At 41.4% G+C, this 15,487-nt stretch overlaps 1 long non-coding RNA gene across 1 annotated transcript; it reads left to right on the top strand.

Annotated features, from left to right (window-relative positions):
- LOC102173205 lies at positions 5,791 to 14,995 on the top strand. The gene is made up of 3 exons (XR_310488.3): positions 5,791 to 6,051; positions 12,291 to 12,572; positions 14,169 to 14,995. It is a non-coding gene; the product is annotated as an uncharacterized LOC102173205 (long non-coding RNA).

Here is a 15,487-nt window from a genome sequence, read left to right as displayed (position 1 = left end):
TCAGGATAAATCAACTCATAGAACATGAAGCTAGAATAATAAGTAAGGGGGAAGCTATGCAGGACCCTGTAGTTGTCAGGAAGGTGTTTGGTTTTATTCTAAGAGCAACAGGAAGACTTAAAGAGCTTTAAAAGGGGAGACTGCTCTGGCTGCAGTGTGGGCAATGGGCTCAAAGGAGGCAAGTGACATGAGGGAGACTGCAGAGGAAGCTGTTACAGCTTCTCTAGTAGGGAAGTGGTAGAGAGGGTAGAGACAGTGAGGAATGAATAACATCCTATTTGAAGGTAAAGTGATGGGCTTGATTGCTGCTGCTGCTGCTAAGTCACTTCAGTCGTGTCCGACTCTGTGCGACCCCAGAGATGGCAGCCCACCAGGCTTCCCCATCCCTGGGATTCTCCAGGCAAGAACACTGGCATGGGTTGCCATTTCCTTCTCCAATGCATGAAAGTGAAAAGTGAAAGTGAAGTTGCTCAGTCATGTCCGAACTTAGCGACCCCAGAGATAGCAGCCCACCAGGCTCCTCCATCCATGGGATTTTCCAGGCAAGAGTAGTGGAGTGAGTTGCCATTGCCTTCTCCAGATGGGCTTGATTTTGGATTGATATTAAGAAGTTAGCCTCAAGGACATCTCCCAGAGGTCTACCTGAGTGGTCACTGTGACGCGGTTCCCTGAGGTGGGAAAAAGGGAGTGAAACCATTCCCAACTATGTGATCCTATACCCGTGGCTTCTCCTCTCCGGGCCACTTCCTCATCACAAAAGGAGGGGAATTATTAACTACCTTGTGATACCCTACATTCAAGAGCAAAGGAGATACCCCACGTTCAAGGGCAAAGGAGAAGCCCCAGCAAGATGGTAGGAGGGGCAAAATCACATTTAAAATCAAACTCCATACCCGCCAGAGACACTCAGAGGGCTCAAACATACCTTGTGCACACCAGGACCCAGAGACCCCACAGACTTTGAGACAGAACTGTGAGTGTTTCTTGAAGAGGTACGGGTCAGCAGTGGCCTGCTGCAGGGTTGGGGGCACTGAGTGTAGCAGTGCTTGCATGGGACCTTTAGAAGGAGGTCACTGATTATCTTCATTACCTCCACCATAGTTTGAGCTCAGGGCTCAGGTCAAATAACAGGGAGGGAACACAGCTCCACCCTTCAACAGATAATTGGATTAAAGATTTACCTAGCATGGCCTCGCCCATCAGAATAGGACCCAGTTTCCCCCTCAGTCAGTCTCTCCCATCAGGAAGCTTCCATAAGCCTCTTATCCTTCTCCATCAGAGGACAGACAGATGAAAACCACAAACACAGAAAACTAACCAATCTGATCACATGGACCACACCTTTGTCTAACTCAATGAAACTATGAGCCATGCTGTGTAGGGCCACTCAAGATGGACAGGTCATGGTGGAGAGTTCTGACAAAACTTGGTCTACTGGAGAAGGGAATGGCAAACCACTTCCAGTATTCTTGCCTTGAGAACCCCATGACTGTATGAAAAAGCAAAAAGATAAGTCACTGAAAGATGAACTCCCTAGGTCGGTAGGTGCCCAATATGCTACTGGAGAACAGTGGAGAAATAACTCAGGAAGAATGAAGAGATGAAGCCAAAGCAAAAATAAGACCCAGTTGTGGATGTGACTGGTGATGGAAGTAAAGTCCGATGCTGTAAAGAACAATATTGCATAGGAACCTGGAATGTTAGGCCCATGAATCAAGGCAAATAGGAAGTGGTCAAACAGGAGATGGCCAGAGTCAGCGAACTAAAATGGAATAGAATGAGTGAATTTAACTCAGATGACCATTATATCTACTACTGTGGGTAAGAATCCCTTAAAAGAAATGGAGTAGCCCTCATAGTCAACAAAAGAATCCGAAATGCAGTACTTGGGTGCAATCTCAAAAATGACGGAATGATCTCTCTTCGTTTTCAAGGCAAACCATTCAATATCACAGTAATCCAAATCTATGCCCCTACCAGTAATGCCAAATAAGCTGAAGTTGAACAGTTCTATGAAGATCTACAAGATCTTCTAGAACTAACACCCCCCAAAAATGTCCTTTTCATCATAGGAGACTGGAATGCAAAAGTAGGAAGTCAAAAAATACCTGGAGTAACAGGCGAATTTGGCCTTGTAGTACAAAATGAAGCAAGGCAAAGGCTAATAGACTTTTGCCAAGAGAATGCACTGTCATAGTTAACACCCTCTTCCAGCAACACAAGAGAAGACTCTACACATGGACATCACCAGATGGTCAACACTGAAATCAGATTGATTATATTCTTTGCAACCAAAGATGGAGAAGCTCTATACAGTCAGCAAAAACAAGACCAGGAGCTGACTGTGGCTCAGATCATGAACTCCTTATTGTCAAATTCAGACTGAAATGAAGAAAGTAGGGAAAACCACTAGACTATTCAGGTATGACCTAAATCAAATCCCTTACAATTATACAGTGGAAGTGACAAATAAATTCAAGGGATTAGATCTGATAGAGTGCCTGAAGAACTATGGATGGAGGTTCATGACATTATACAAGAGGCAGTGATCAAGACCATCCCCAAGAAAAAGAAATGCAAAAAGGCAAAATGGTTGTCTGAGGAAGACTTACAAATAGCTATGGAAAGAAGAGAAGGGAAAGGCAAAGGAGAAAAGGAAAGATATACCCATTTGAAGGCAGAGCTCCAAAGAATAGCAAGGAGAGATAAGAAAGCCTTCCTCAGTGATCAATGCAAAGAAATAGAGGAAAACAATAGAATGGGAAAGACTAGAGATCTCTTCCAGAAAGTTAGAGACACCAAGGGAAATTTTCATGCAAAGATGGGCACAATAAAGGACAGAAATGGTATGGACCTAACAGAAGCAGAAGATATTAAGAAGAGGTGGCAAGAATACACAGAAGAATTATACAAAAAAGATCTTCCTGACCCAGATAATCACGATGGTGTGATCACTCACCTAGAGCCAGACATCCTGGAATGTGAAGTCAACTAGGCCTTAGGAAGCATCACTATGAGCAAAGCTAGTGGAGGTGATGGAATTCCAATTGAGCTATTTCAAATCCTAAAAGATGATGCTATGAAAGTGCTGCACTCAGTATGCCAGCAAATTTGGAAAACTTACCAGTGGCCACAGGAATAGAGTCAGTTTTCATTCCAATACCACAGAAAGGCAATGCCAAAGAATGCTCAAACTACCGCACAATTGCACTCATCTCACATGCTAACTTGCCTTGTGGCTCAGCTGGTCGAGAATCTACCTGCAATGCGGGAGACCTGGGTTCGATCCCTGGGTTGAGAAGATACCTTACAGAAGGGAAAGGCTATCTACTCCAGTTATCTGGCCTGGAGAATTCCATGGACTATATAGTCCATGGGGTTGCGAAGAGTCGGACATGACTGAGCAACTTTCACTTTCACACGCTAGCAAAGTAATGCTCAAAATTCTCCAAGCAAGGCTTCAACAGTATGTGAACCGTGAACTTCCAGATGTTCAAGCTGGATTTAGAAAAGGCAGAGGAACCAGAGATCAAATTGCCAACATCTGTTGGATCATCGAAAAAGCAAGAGAGTTCCAGAAAAACATCTACTTCTGCTTTATTGACCATACCAAAACCTTTGACTGTGTGGATCCCAACAAACTGGAAAATTCTTCAAGAGATGGGAATACCAGACCACCTGACCTGCCTCCTGAGAAATCTGTATGCAGGTCAAGAAGCAACAGTTAGAACTGGACATGGGACAACAAACGGGTTTCAAATCAGGAAAGGAGTATGTCAAGGCTGTATATTGTCACTCTGCTTATTTAACTTATATGCAGAGTACATCATGAGAAATGCTGGACTGGATAAAGCACTAGCTGGAATCAAGATTGCCAGGAGAAATATCAATAACCTCAGATATGCAGATGACACTACCCTTATGGCAGAAAGCGAAGAAGAACTAAAGAGTCTTTTGATGAACGTGAAAGAGAAGAGTGAAAAAGTTGGCTCAAAACTTAACATTCAGAAAACGAAGATCATGGCATCTGGTCTCATCACTTTGTGGCAAATAGATGGGGAAACAATAGAAACAGTGACAGACTTTATTTTGGGGGCCTCCAACATCACTGCAGATGGTGATTACAGCCATGAAATTAAAAGACGCTTGCTCCTTGGAAGAAAAGTTATGACCAACCTAGATGGCACATTAAAAAGCAAAGACATTACTTTGCCGGCAAAGGTCCGTTTAGTAAAATCTATGGTTTTTCCAGTAGTCATGTATGGATGTGGGAGTTGGACTATAAAGAAAGCTGAGAGCCGAAGAATTGATGCTTCTGAACTGTTGTGTTGGAGAAGACTCTTGAGAGTCCCTTGGACTGCAAGGAGATCCAACCAGTCCATCCTAAAGGAAATCAGTTCTGAATGTTCATTGGAAGGACTGATGCTGAAGCTGAAACTCCAATACTTCGGCCACCTGATGTGAAGAGCTGACTCATTTGAAAAGACCCTGATGCTGGGGAAGATTGAAGGTGGGAGGAGAAGGGGACGACAGAAGATGAGATGGCATCACCGACTCAATGGCCAGGAGTTTGAGTAAACTCCGGGAGTTGGTGATGGACACGGAGGCCTGGCATGCTGCAGTCCATGGGGTCACAAAGAGTCAGACATGACTGAGCAACTGAACTGAACTGAGGTTGTTTGAAGAGTAAATGAGACAACCCATCAGCAAGGAACCTGGGACCTTAGATAACCTATATACTGAATGCTATTGTTATTCCAAGATTTATCAGTATTTCCTATGGAAATTCAAAGGAGGAAACCAGCCTTGGATCCTTACGCTCTTTTGTTTTTCTTACGTTGTAGCAGCTGGCTTTAGTTATTGAAAGCTGTAATATTCCAGGTAGGAAAATGTTTGCTGTCCCTAAAGCACAGGTCAGTGGGAATGATCTCTTTAGCAATAATAATGATGTCTAATATTCATGAGAAATGCTGGACTGGAAGAAGCATAAGCTGGAATCAAGATTGCCGGAAGAAATATCAATAACCTCAGATATGCAGATGACACCACCTTTATGGCAAAAAGCAAAGAAGAACTAAAGAACCTCTTGATGAAAGTGAAAGAAGAGAGTGAAAAAGCTGGCTTAAAACTCAACATTCAGAAAACTAAGATCATGACATATGGTCTCATCACTTCATGACAAATAGATGGGGAAACAGGGGAAATAGTGGCAGACTTTATTTTGGGGGGCTCCAAAATCACTGCAGATGGTGACTGCAGCCATGAAATTAAAAGACGCTTGCTTCTTGGAAGAAAAGTTATGACCAACCTAGACAGCATATTCAAAAGCAGAGACATTACTTTGCCAACAAAGGTCGGTGTAGTCAAAGCTATGGTTTTTCCAGTGGTCATGTGTGGATGTGAGAGTTGGACTATTGTAGGAGACAGGAAGAATAGAAGAAAAGCAGGCCCAGGCCAGGGCCACAGAAAGAATTTATAATTATTGATAAATTGGATGCTTTAAGCCATGGGACTCTTGGAACAAGTCCAGAGGGAACAGTTCATAATCTTGAAAACAAGATATGATCCTGGGGGTGGAAAACCAACCACAGACTGTTTCCCAAATGGCCTCTCAGAGTAACGTGTTTTTCCGGATCTGGAGGAAATCTATAAATAAGAATATTAGTCTTAGTTACTAATTTGTTATTGATTACTGTTTCTTGTTTACCCAAAGGTTAATGATCACTTTGTTCTTTGGCCCTGAAGGCCACATGAGTTACTGCTTAACCCCCTGCACCATTCCTTCCTTCACGGCTGAGAGTGTAACAAAGCTGGCAGGGATTCCTTTTCGGCACCTTCATCTTGGAACTGTGTTGGTCCCCTGATCCTCGCCTTTCACTGAACTCTTGTGTCTCGTTTCTGATTCTCCCGCCGCATCACGCTTTCAGAAACCCTGCTTGTCGAGCTGGACTGAACAGGGGCCTGAAAGTGGAACTAGCCTCGAGGCTAGGCTCCTAGCGGCGGAGAACGCAGGGAAATCCGGCCCGCTCTGGCGGAAGAGAAACAACCTTGGTAAGCACACCCCTCCGGATTTGTCAATCAGGGTAACAATGGGGCAAAATCCTTCTAAGCATAGTGACTGTATGCAAGTGTTAAAAACTTTGTTAAAAAGTTCGGAGGTTGAGATTAGCTCAATCCTCTTTTAAAGAATTGTTTTCTGCCACTGAAAAATATTGCTGTTGGCTAGCTTCAGACAGAGGGACTTTGAGGTAGGAGTGGCAAGAAGTTACGCGTTGCCTGCGCTGTGCCTTCCCACGCGGGGAAAAGATTCCTTTGTCTGCACGGCTTTAGGACCACTGCAGTCCGAAGACTCGGATTCAGGGGATTCTACAGAACAATTACAAGAACAAATGGAGGAAATGAATTTATATGATAATATTGGTGATGAGGAAGAGAAGCAGTCAATAAAACCGAAAAATAAGAGCCGAAAGAATGACAGAAGTCAAGAACAGTTCTTGCTCTCTAGTCCGACTGCACCTCTGGTTGAGCCTCCTCCGTTCAATCCTGAAACCCCTTGGGATGATGGATTTGCTTTTAAACCACAGATAACTGTGCCTAGTAAAATGACGCCTTTACAAAAGGGGTTCCTATGGCACAATTGCAGGGGTATGAAGACGCGTTAGTTCTCCCTGTGGCTGTAACTCAGATCCCACCAGATCCTCAGTTCCAACAAGGAGGAACGCATTATGATTACAGCGCCAAACCATTTAAGACTATGTGGGAGATAAAACAGGCATGTACCCAATATGGAACTAATTCTCCTTATACCATGGGACTAATTCAGGGACTTTCACAAGCTGACCGGTTAATTCCTTATGATTGGGAAATGATAGCCAGAACTTGCCTATCCACCTCAGAATTTTTATAATTTAGGACCGGGTGGCAAGATGAGGCAAATCAACAAGCTCACAGAAATGCAACAGCCAACCAGCCAGTTAATATAACGCTTGATCAATTAATGGGTACCAGAGGCTATGGTTTTTCCTGTGGTCATGTATGGATGTGAGAGTTGGACTGTGAAGAAAGCTGAGCGCCAAAGAATTGATGCTTTTGAACTGTGGTGTTGGAGAAGACTCTTGAGAGTCCCTTGGACTGCAAGGAGATTCAACCAGTCCATTCTGAAAGAGATCAGCCCTGGGATTTCTTTGGAAGGAATGATGCTAAAGCTGAAACTCCAGTACTTTGGCCACCTCATGAGAAGAGTTGACTCATTGGAAAAGACTCTGATGCTGGGAGGGATTGGGGGCAGGAGGAGAAGGGGATGACAGAGGATGAGACAGCTGGATGGCATCACTGACTTGATGGACGTGAGTCTGAGTGAACTCCGGGAGTTGTTGATGGACAAGGAGGCCTGGCGTGCTGTGATTCATGGGGTCGCAAAGAGTTGGACACGACTGAGTGACTGAACTGAACTGAACTAAGGAAATTTTGGCGATGGCACCCAACTCCAGTACTCTTGCCTGGAAAATCCCATGGACAGAGGAGCCTGGTGGGCTGCAGTCCATGGGGTCGCTAAGAGTCAGACACGACTGAAGGGACTTAGCAGCAGCAGCAGCAGCAGCAGCAGCAGAGGAAATTTTGGCACCCAAGCTCGGTTATAATTTGATGATCAATTACTTACTCAAGTGAGAATGATATGTTTCAAAGCCTGGGAGAGAATAAATCCACCCTGACAAGCCTTGGTTTCATTTACCCAAATTAAACAATCAAATGGGGAAACTTTTGTAGATTTTATCACCAGGCTACATCAAAATTTGAACAAAACAGTGTCACGGCCTGGTTTGAGAGATTTGCTGATGCAAGTTCTTGCTTATGACAATGCTAACTCAGAATGAAAAAAGGTGATTCAGCCTCACAAAGCACAGGGTGCCCCCCCTAGAAGAATATCTTAAAAGTTTGCCAGGATATTGGGTCAGAACCATATAAAATGCAACTTCTGGCTCAAGCGTTGTCTAAGGCTAATAAAAAGACAGATAAGAGATGTCACCAATGTGGAAAATTAGGACACATTAAAAAAGACTGTAAAGGAGGAAATTAAAAAAAGACGAAAAATGATATCAAGACTCCAGGATTATGCCAAAAATGCCATAAGGGAAATCACTGGGCAAATCAATGTAGGTCAAAATTTCATAAAGACGGGACTCCCTTGTCAGGAAACGGGAATCGGCGCCTGGCTCCGGGCCCCAAAAACAATGCAGGCACTTGGAACGCAGTTCCCTTTGCCTACCCAGCTCAACCTCAAGAAAACAATCAGTTCATGACTTACTCCCCGCAACATCAGGGAGTGCAGCATTAGACATACCAGGCTTAGAAAATTTAGTAGTAATGCCCTCTATGGGAATATATAAAATACCAACTGACATCTGGGGACCCCAACCTAAAAATACTGTAGGTTTAATAATAATAAGAAGCAATCTCACTTTAAAGGGGGTCGAAGTTCAAATAGGAATAATAGATGAAGATTTTGAAGGAGAAATACTTATAATGCTAATAAAACCCAATGTTCCCTATCAAATATCGAAGGGAGGTCAAATTGCTCAATTGTTATTATTACCTTGTATAAAATTAAATTCTCCTAAAAAGAGAATAGAGGAACTTGGAAGTACAGGAAAACAAGTATTTTGGCAAACTTTTGTTACAGACGAAAGACCAAAATTAGAAATAATAATTATGGGAAGGCAATTCCCTGGACTTGAGGACACAGGGGCAGATGTTTCTATCATTGCCTCTAAACACTGGCCTCGATCCTGGCAGTTACAACAAGTTCTTACAATTATTACTGGAATAAGAACAATGAGCAATATAGCTCAGAGTGCATGCCCTGTGTGTTGCCAGAGGCCCGATCAACAAACTGTTATGCTTTGACCATTGGTCGCTGATATTCCTATTAACTTATGGGCCGTGATTTACTTATGCAATGGGGAGCTTATGTTACAATACCTCCCATACTGTCTCAGACAAAACAAATTATGACTAATATGGGACTTCACCCTAGTACTCCTCAAAATTTAGCCTAGGGGCCACTGTTCCAAAGACTGCATTAAAAATAAAACAGCTTTCAGATAAACCTATATGGGTGGAACAGTGGCCTTTATCAAAAGAAAAAATCGAAGCCTTACAAACGCTAGTAGAAGAACAATTAAAATTAGGACATATAGTAGAAACGACTGGCCCTTGGAATTCACCGGTCTCTGATTAAAAAGAAATCAGGTAAATGGAGAATGCTTACAGATTTAAGAAAAATCAATGGCTGTTATGGAACCCATAAGAGTATCACAACTTGGACTCCCTTCTCCCACTATGATTCCAAAGTGATGGAAAATTATTATCACTGATTTAAAAGATTGTTTTTTCACTATTCCATTAAATCCTAATGATGCTCCAAAATTTTGCTTTTACTATTCCATATTAATAATAAAGGCCCTGGTCAGAGATATCACTGGACTGTTTTGCCACAAGGAATGATGAACAGCGCCACCTTGTGTCAACACTTTGTAAATCAGCCTTTATGTTTAATTAGAGAAAAATATCCACAAGCCTATATTATTCATTATATGAATGATATTTTATTAGCATATTTTGATAAGAAAATTCTTCAACAAATATTTTTAGAAACCCAAAAGATTTTATAATTGTATGGATTAATAATTACAGCAGATAAAGTTCAAATTGAAGCTCCTTATCAATATTTGGGTTATATATTAAATAGAAACACTATCTCCACAAAAAACACAGATTCGAATTGATCAATTAAAACCTTTAAATAATTTTAAAAAATTATTAAGTGATATTAACTGGCTTCATCCAACCTTAGGGATTCCTAATTATGCCTTTAAAAATCTATTTAATATATTACAAGGAAATAATGAATTAAAAAGTCCTCGGTCTCTAACCCATGAAGCCAAAATAGAAATACAACAAATTAATCAGGCAATTCAAAAGCAACAATTGACCAGGGTAGAATTAAATCAGCCTATAACAGCCTTAATTATGGCCACTCCATATTCTCCCACAGGAATAATCTGGCAAACAGAAGCTATAATTGAATGGGTCTTTTTGCATCATAAACAAACTAAGTTACTGACTACTTATGTTGATGTGGTTAACAAGTTAATATTGAACAGGAGAACTCGTATTCAACAATTGTTGGGTTACGATCCAAAGACTATAATACTACCATTTTCTAAAATACAAATCGAACATTTATATATTCAAAATATTGAATGGCAAATTGCTCTTTCTGATTTTATTGGTGACATTGATTGCCACTACCCTTCTAAGTTAATCAATTTTCTTAAAATACATGCTTTGATTCTCTCTAAAATAAAAAAAAAAATACAGCCTATTCACAATGCTGTCACCTATTTTATTGACGCAAATAAGGACCTCAAAACAGGTTCTTTTGGTCCTACTGAAGATTTGGCAATCTAACTATCCTTCTGTACAACAGGCTGAGTTAGAAGTTGTATTATTGTATATTAAAGAACCTGTTAACATTGTTTCTGATTCACAGTATGCTGTCAAGGTTACTTCTTTAACCGAGACTGTAACAATATCCAACTCTAATCTGCCTATTAAACTGTTTAATCAATTACAAAATGCTATTTTTTATAGAAACAATCCTTTTTATATTACTCATATTCGATCCCATTCACAACTTCCAGGAGCTTTAGCAGAGGGAAACAATACTACTGACACTAAACTCATTTCATTTCTTTCTCATCACAATTTCATGAACTAACACACTTAAAAGTTAAAGGACTATAACAAATTTCAATTGACTTGTCAACAAGCTAAAGATATTGTATCTCATTGTCCTTCCTGTCAACAAGTTAATTCTACTCCGACGTTGCCTGAAGGTGTTAACCCACAGGGATTATTTCCCAACGATATTTGGCAAACTGATGTAGCACACATTCCAACATTTGGCAATGCTGGACTAGTCCATGGGTCTATTGACACTTATTTTGGAATATTTGCATCACATCATACAGGAGAAACTGCAAATCAGTTGGTCTCTCACTTCAAACAAGCTTTGCTTACATGAGACTCCCTAAACATAAAAAAACCTGATAATGGACCAGCTTGTACAAGTGAAAGTGAAGTCGCTCAGTCATGTCTGACTCTTTGCGACACCATGGACTGTAGCCCACCAGGCTGTGGGGCCCTAAATGGGAAACCTTGAAAAAGAAAGGCTAGCTTTGCGGTTTAGAGCTAAGATGGCGCCTGGTGGAAGTGATGAAGGCACAGCCTATGTCATTTGTTAAAACTTTTGATTGGCTCTCTTGATTTCCCTGCATGTGGACAGCGCGTGATCACCATAGACTCTTGTTACAACGAAGCGCATGGCGACTTGACCTTTAATGTGATTGGTGCAACTATGGTATATTGAGATTTGACTTTTAACGTGATTGGTGCAACTATGGCATATTACAATTTGACCTTTAACGTGATTGGTCCAACCCTCGCAAAACCCCCTTGCTTGCCTATATAAACCAAGAGTTTGTGGCAATAAAGCGGAACTGCTTAGACGGAACCCCTGTTGCATCTGATTGTCTCTCGCTGGAGGAGGGGCTGGGTTGGTGGACAGCAGGCTCACCTCTCCTCGGGACCCCTTGGCTTTGCTGAGGGAAGTTCCACTGCCTCTGTCTTTCAGCGGAGCGCGCCCCCCGCCCCCCCCCCCCCCCCCCGGCCCCGCACCAGGCTACATGGGATTCTTCAGGCAAGAATACTGGAGTGGGTTGCCATTTTCCTTCTCCAGGGGATCTTCCCAACCCAGGGATCAAACCCAGATCTCCCACATTATGGGCAGATGCTTTAACCTCTGAGCCACCAGGGAAGCTCTAGCTTGTACAAGTCACACGTTAAAATTATTTTTTGAAGACCGGTCTATTAAACACATCACTGGAATTCCATATAAGCCACCAGGACAAGCTATAGTTGAATGAGTCCACTGAACATTAAAAAACACTTTACAAAAACTAAAAGGGAGAGAAAGGTATGGAATAGGACCTAATTCCTCAAAAGATAAATTAGCAATAGCTCTGTTTATTTTAAATTTTTTGGATATTAGAGGGGACAATACAGAACCAGCAGCTACAATATATTGGACAAATAATCAAACTGCTAATGATTTGCTTTCTAAAAAAGAAACCTTACAACAAACTCAACAAGTCTTATGGAAAAAAAATAAGAGTTGGAAAAGGGAATTTTACTTCAACAAGGACGAGGTTATGCTCTTATTTTAACAGAAGAAGTTGAACATCGGTGGATCCCAAAATGAAAAATCTGGCCCTGGAAGGAAAAGGACCTACTTCAATATAGACCCACTGTTTGAACCCCCGCTTGGAGCCATGTCACTGCTGATCCTTAATCCTGCACTATCTCTATCAAAAATAACCCAAGAAGCATCTTTGCCAACTTGGGGACAGATAGAGAAACTATCTCTGGAGGCAGAGAAGATGGTACACAGAAGACTGCCAGAAACACCAGACAACCTGTTCTTGGCTATGGTCACTTTGCTGACCATGGTGGTAAGTACACAAACTATAGATAGTCATCACTATTGGACTTACATACCTAATCCTCCCCTGATGAGACCTGTGACTCTGGAAGATTCGCCAGTCCCATTATTCGTAAATGATTCTGCCTGGCTCCCCGGACCATATGATCAAAATCTTCCTATTAAAAAGGAAGAAGAAGGTTGTCAGTTGGTAAATTATACTGTTGGCTCTGACACCACTCCTATTTGTATTGGTTTTGGAAGTATATACCTTAAAACAGGATATCAAAAATGGCTGTCAGTTGTCAAAAAATCAAATGATAATAAGACTTCCTTCTTTCTCTTAACTGCTCTTACTTTTTTAGAAAAGGAGGAAACTTCCAGCATGATGAATCCACCTGATTTTCCTGATTGTATTGCTGAAATTAGCCATGGTACTGAAAATTAGATACAATGCAAGGGATCAGAAGGTCACTTATTATTAAATGTTACAGAAGGCTCCATTATCAACTGGGGACCCCGAGGAACCTCTAAACTTAAAGAATCTAAAGTATCTTCCCCATGGGTATGTAAAAATAAGGCCCTTATTACTTATGGTAGTCAATCCCTCATATGGCATCGGGCAGGATTTGCCCCTCCATGCCTCGTTTACATCATTACCCTATTCATAATGAAATATGGAACATACCCATGGCTTAGAAAAAAACTAATCACTTGGAATGGAGGATATACTGAATATATTTTAAATGATCCAAAAGCTACCTTTTAACTTTACAAAAAAACTCTACCCACACTATTCAAACTTGTGTAAGAATTCCTTTTGTTTTTATGACTGGACCAGCAAAATATGATCCCAATTTGGGATTAATAATATGTCTTAATTGTTCATTTTATACATGTATAAATAACACCATTCTTTTTAATGAAAGTTGGCAAAGTATGTATATTCTTAAAACCAGAACTGGCATATGGGTTCCAGTTGATTTACAATGACCTTGGCACGAAAGCCCTACATTATATGCTATTGAAGGAATATTGTAAAATCTTAAACATATTAAACGTTTTCTGGGATTGCTAATTGCTGCCATCTTAGGCACTATAGATAGCTATTACCGCTTCGGCAGCCATAACCAGAGTGGCTCTTCATCAGTCTATAGAAACAGTTCATTTTATACAAGAATGGCGTAGAGATGCAGACATCCTTTGGACCGCTCAACAAAAAATTGATGGAGAGTTGGCCTCCCAAGTGGCCAACCTTCAACAATCTGTTATTTTATTAGGAGATCAACCGGTCAGTTTACAAAAACAGATGAGACTAAAATGTGATTGGAACTACACTTCCTTTTGTGTAACGGCTTACAAATATTATAAGACACAATTCAATTGGGGTAAAGTTAAACAACACCTATTGAACCATGGTAATATTTCTGTCGATATTCAAGACTTACAACAAGATATATTAAAATCTTTTAATAAGCATCTCGATGTAATTACTGGATCAGATTATCTTAATAAGTTGCTGATAATCTTTCTTCTCTTAATCCCTTAAAACAGATCAAAACATTTGGATATGAAATTGCTCTGGTTATGGGAATGCTATTAATTATATGTTTGTGTTTCTGCATAGTCTGGAGAAGAACAATCAAGAGACAATGAAACCAACAACAGCAACTAGTGTTTCTCACCATTTCTCATCTTGTAGAAAATCAAAAAGGGGGAGATGTAGGAGACAGGAAGAATAGAAGAAAAGCAGACCCCGGAGAGGGCCACAGAAGGAATTTATAATTATTGATAAACTGGATGCTTTAAGGCATGGGACTCTTGGAACAAGTCCAGACGAAACAGTTCATAATCTTGAAAACAAGATATGATCCTGGGGGCGGGAAACCAACCCCAGACTGTTTCCCAAATGGCCTCTCAGAGCAACGTGTTTTTCATATCTGGAGGAAATCTATAGATAAGAATATTATTCTTAGTTACTGATTTGTTATTGATTACTGTTTCTTGTTTACCCAAAGGTTAATGATCACTTGGGCCCTGAAGGCCACATGAATTATTGCTTAACTCCCTGCACCATTCCTTCCTTCATGGCTGAGAGTATAATAAAGCTGGCATGGATTCAGTTTCAGCACCTTCACCTTGGAGCGGTGTTGGTCCCCTGATCCTCACCTTTCACTGAACTGTTGTGTCGTTTCTCATTCTCCCGCCTGCATCACGCTTTCGGAAACCCTGCTTGTAGAGCCGGACTCAACAGAGTATAAAGAAAGCTGAGCACTGAAGACTTGATTCTTTTGAACTGTGGTGTTGGAGTAGACTCTTGAGAGTCCCTTGGACTGCAAGGAGATCCAACCAGTCCATCCTAAAAGAAATCAGTTCTGAATGTTCATTGGAAGGACTGATGCTGAAGTTTAAACTCCAATACTTTGGCCACCTGATGCAAAGAACTGACTCGTTGGAAAAGACCCTGATGCTGGGAAAGATTGAAGGCGGGAGGAGAAGGGGAGGACAGAGGATGAGATGGTTGGATGGCATCACCAACTCAATGGGTAGGAGTCCGAGTAAACTCCGAGAGTTGGTGATGGACACGGAGGCCTGGCGTGCTGCAGTCCATGGGTCGCAAAGAGTCGGACACGACTGAGCAACTGAACTGAATATTTACTGAGCATTTATGATTGCTAGGCTCTTTACATGCTTCATCTCACTCATCCCTTACAATATCCCATGGCACAGGTACTTCATTATCATTTCCAATTTACAGGTGAGAGAAACTGAAGTTAAAGAGATTAAATAACTTCTCCAGGGAGCTCCTCGCTCATAAGTGGAAAACTCCATTCTAGTGACATTCAGAGGCCAGGCAGAGGAGTTAGACATTACCACCTAACACAATTATTCTGTAGGGAACAGGTCCCTGAACAGTGAGCTCCACGAGCAAGCCCCAGGTGGAAA

The sequence above is a fragment of the Capra hircus genome, chromosome 13 (assembly GCF_001704415.2).
Source record: "Capra hircus breed San Clemente chromosome 13, ASM170441v1, whole genome shotgun sequence".
NCBI classification, from domain to species: Eukaryota; Metazoa; Chordata; class Mammalia; order Artiodactyla; family Bovidae; genus Capra; species Capra hircus.
The sequence above is the reverse complement of the archived record's forward strand: the minus strand, read 5'-3'. Positions and strand labels throughout refer to the sequence as shown.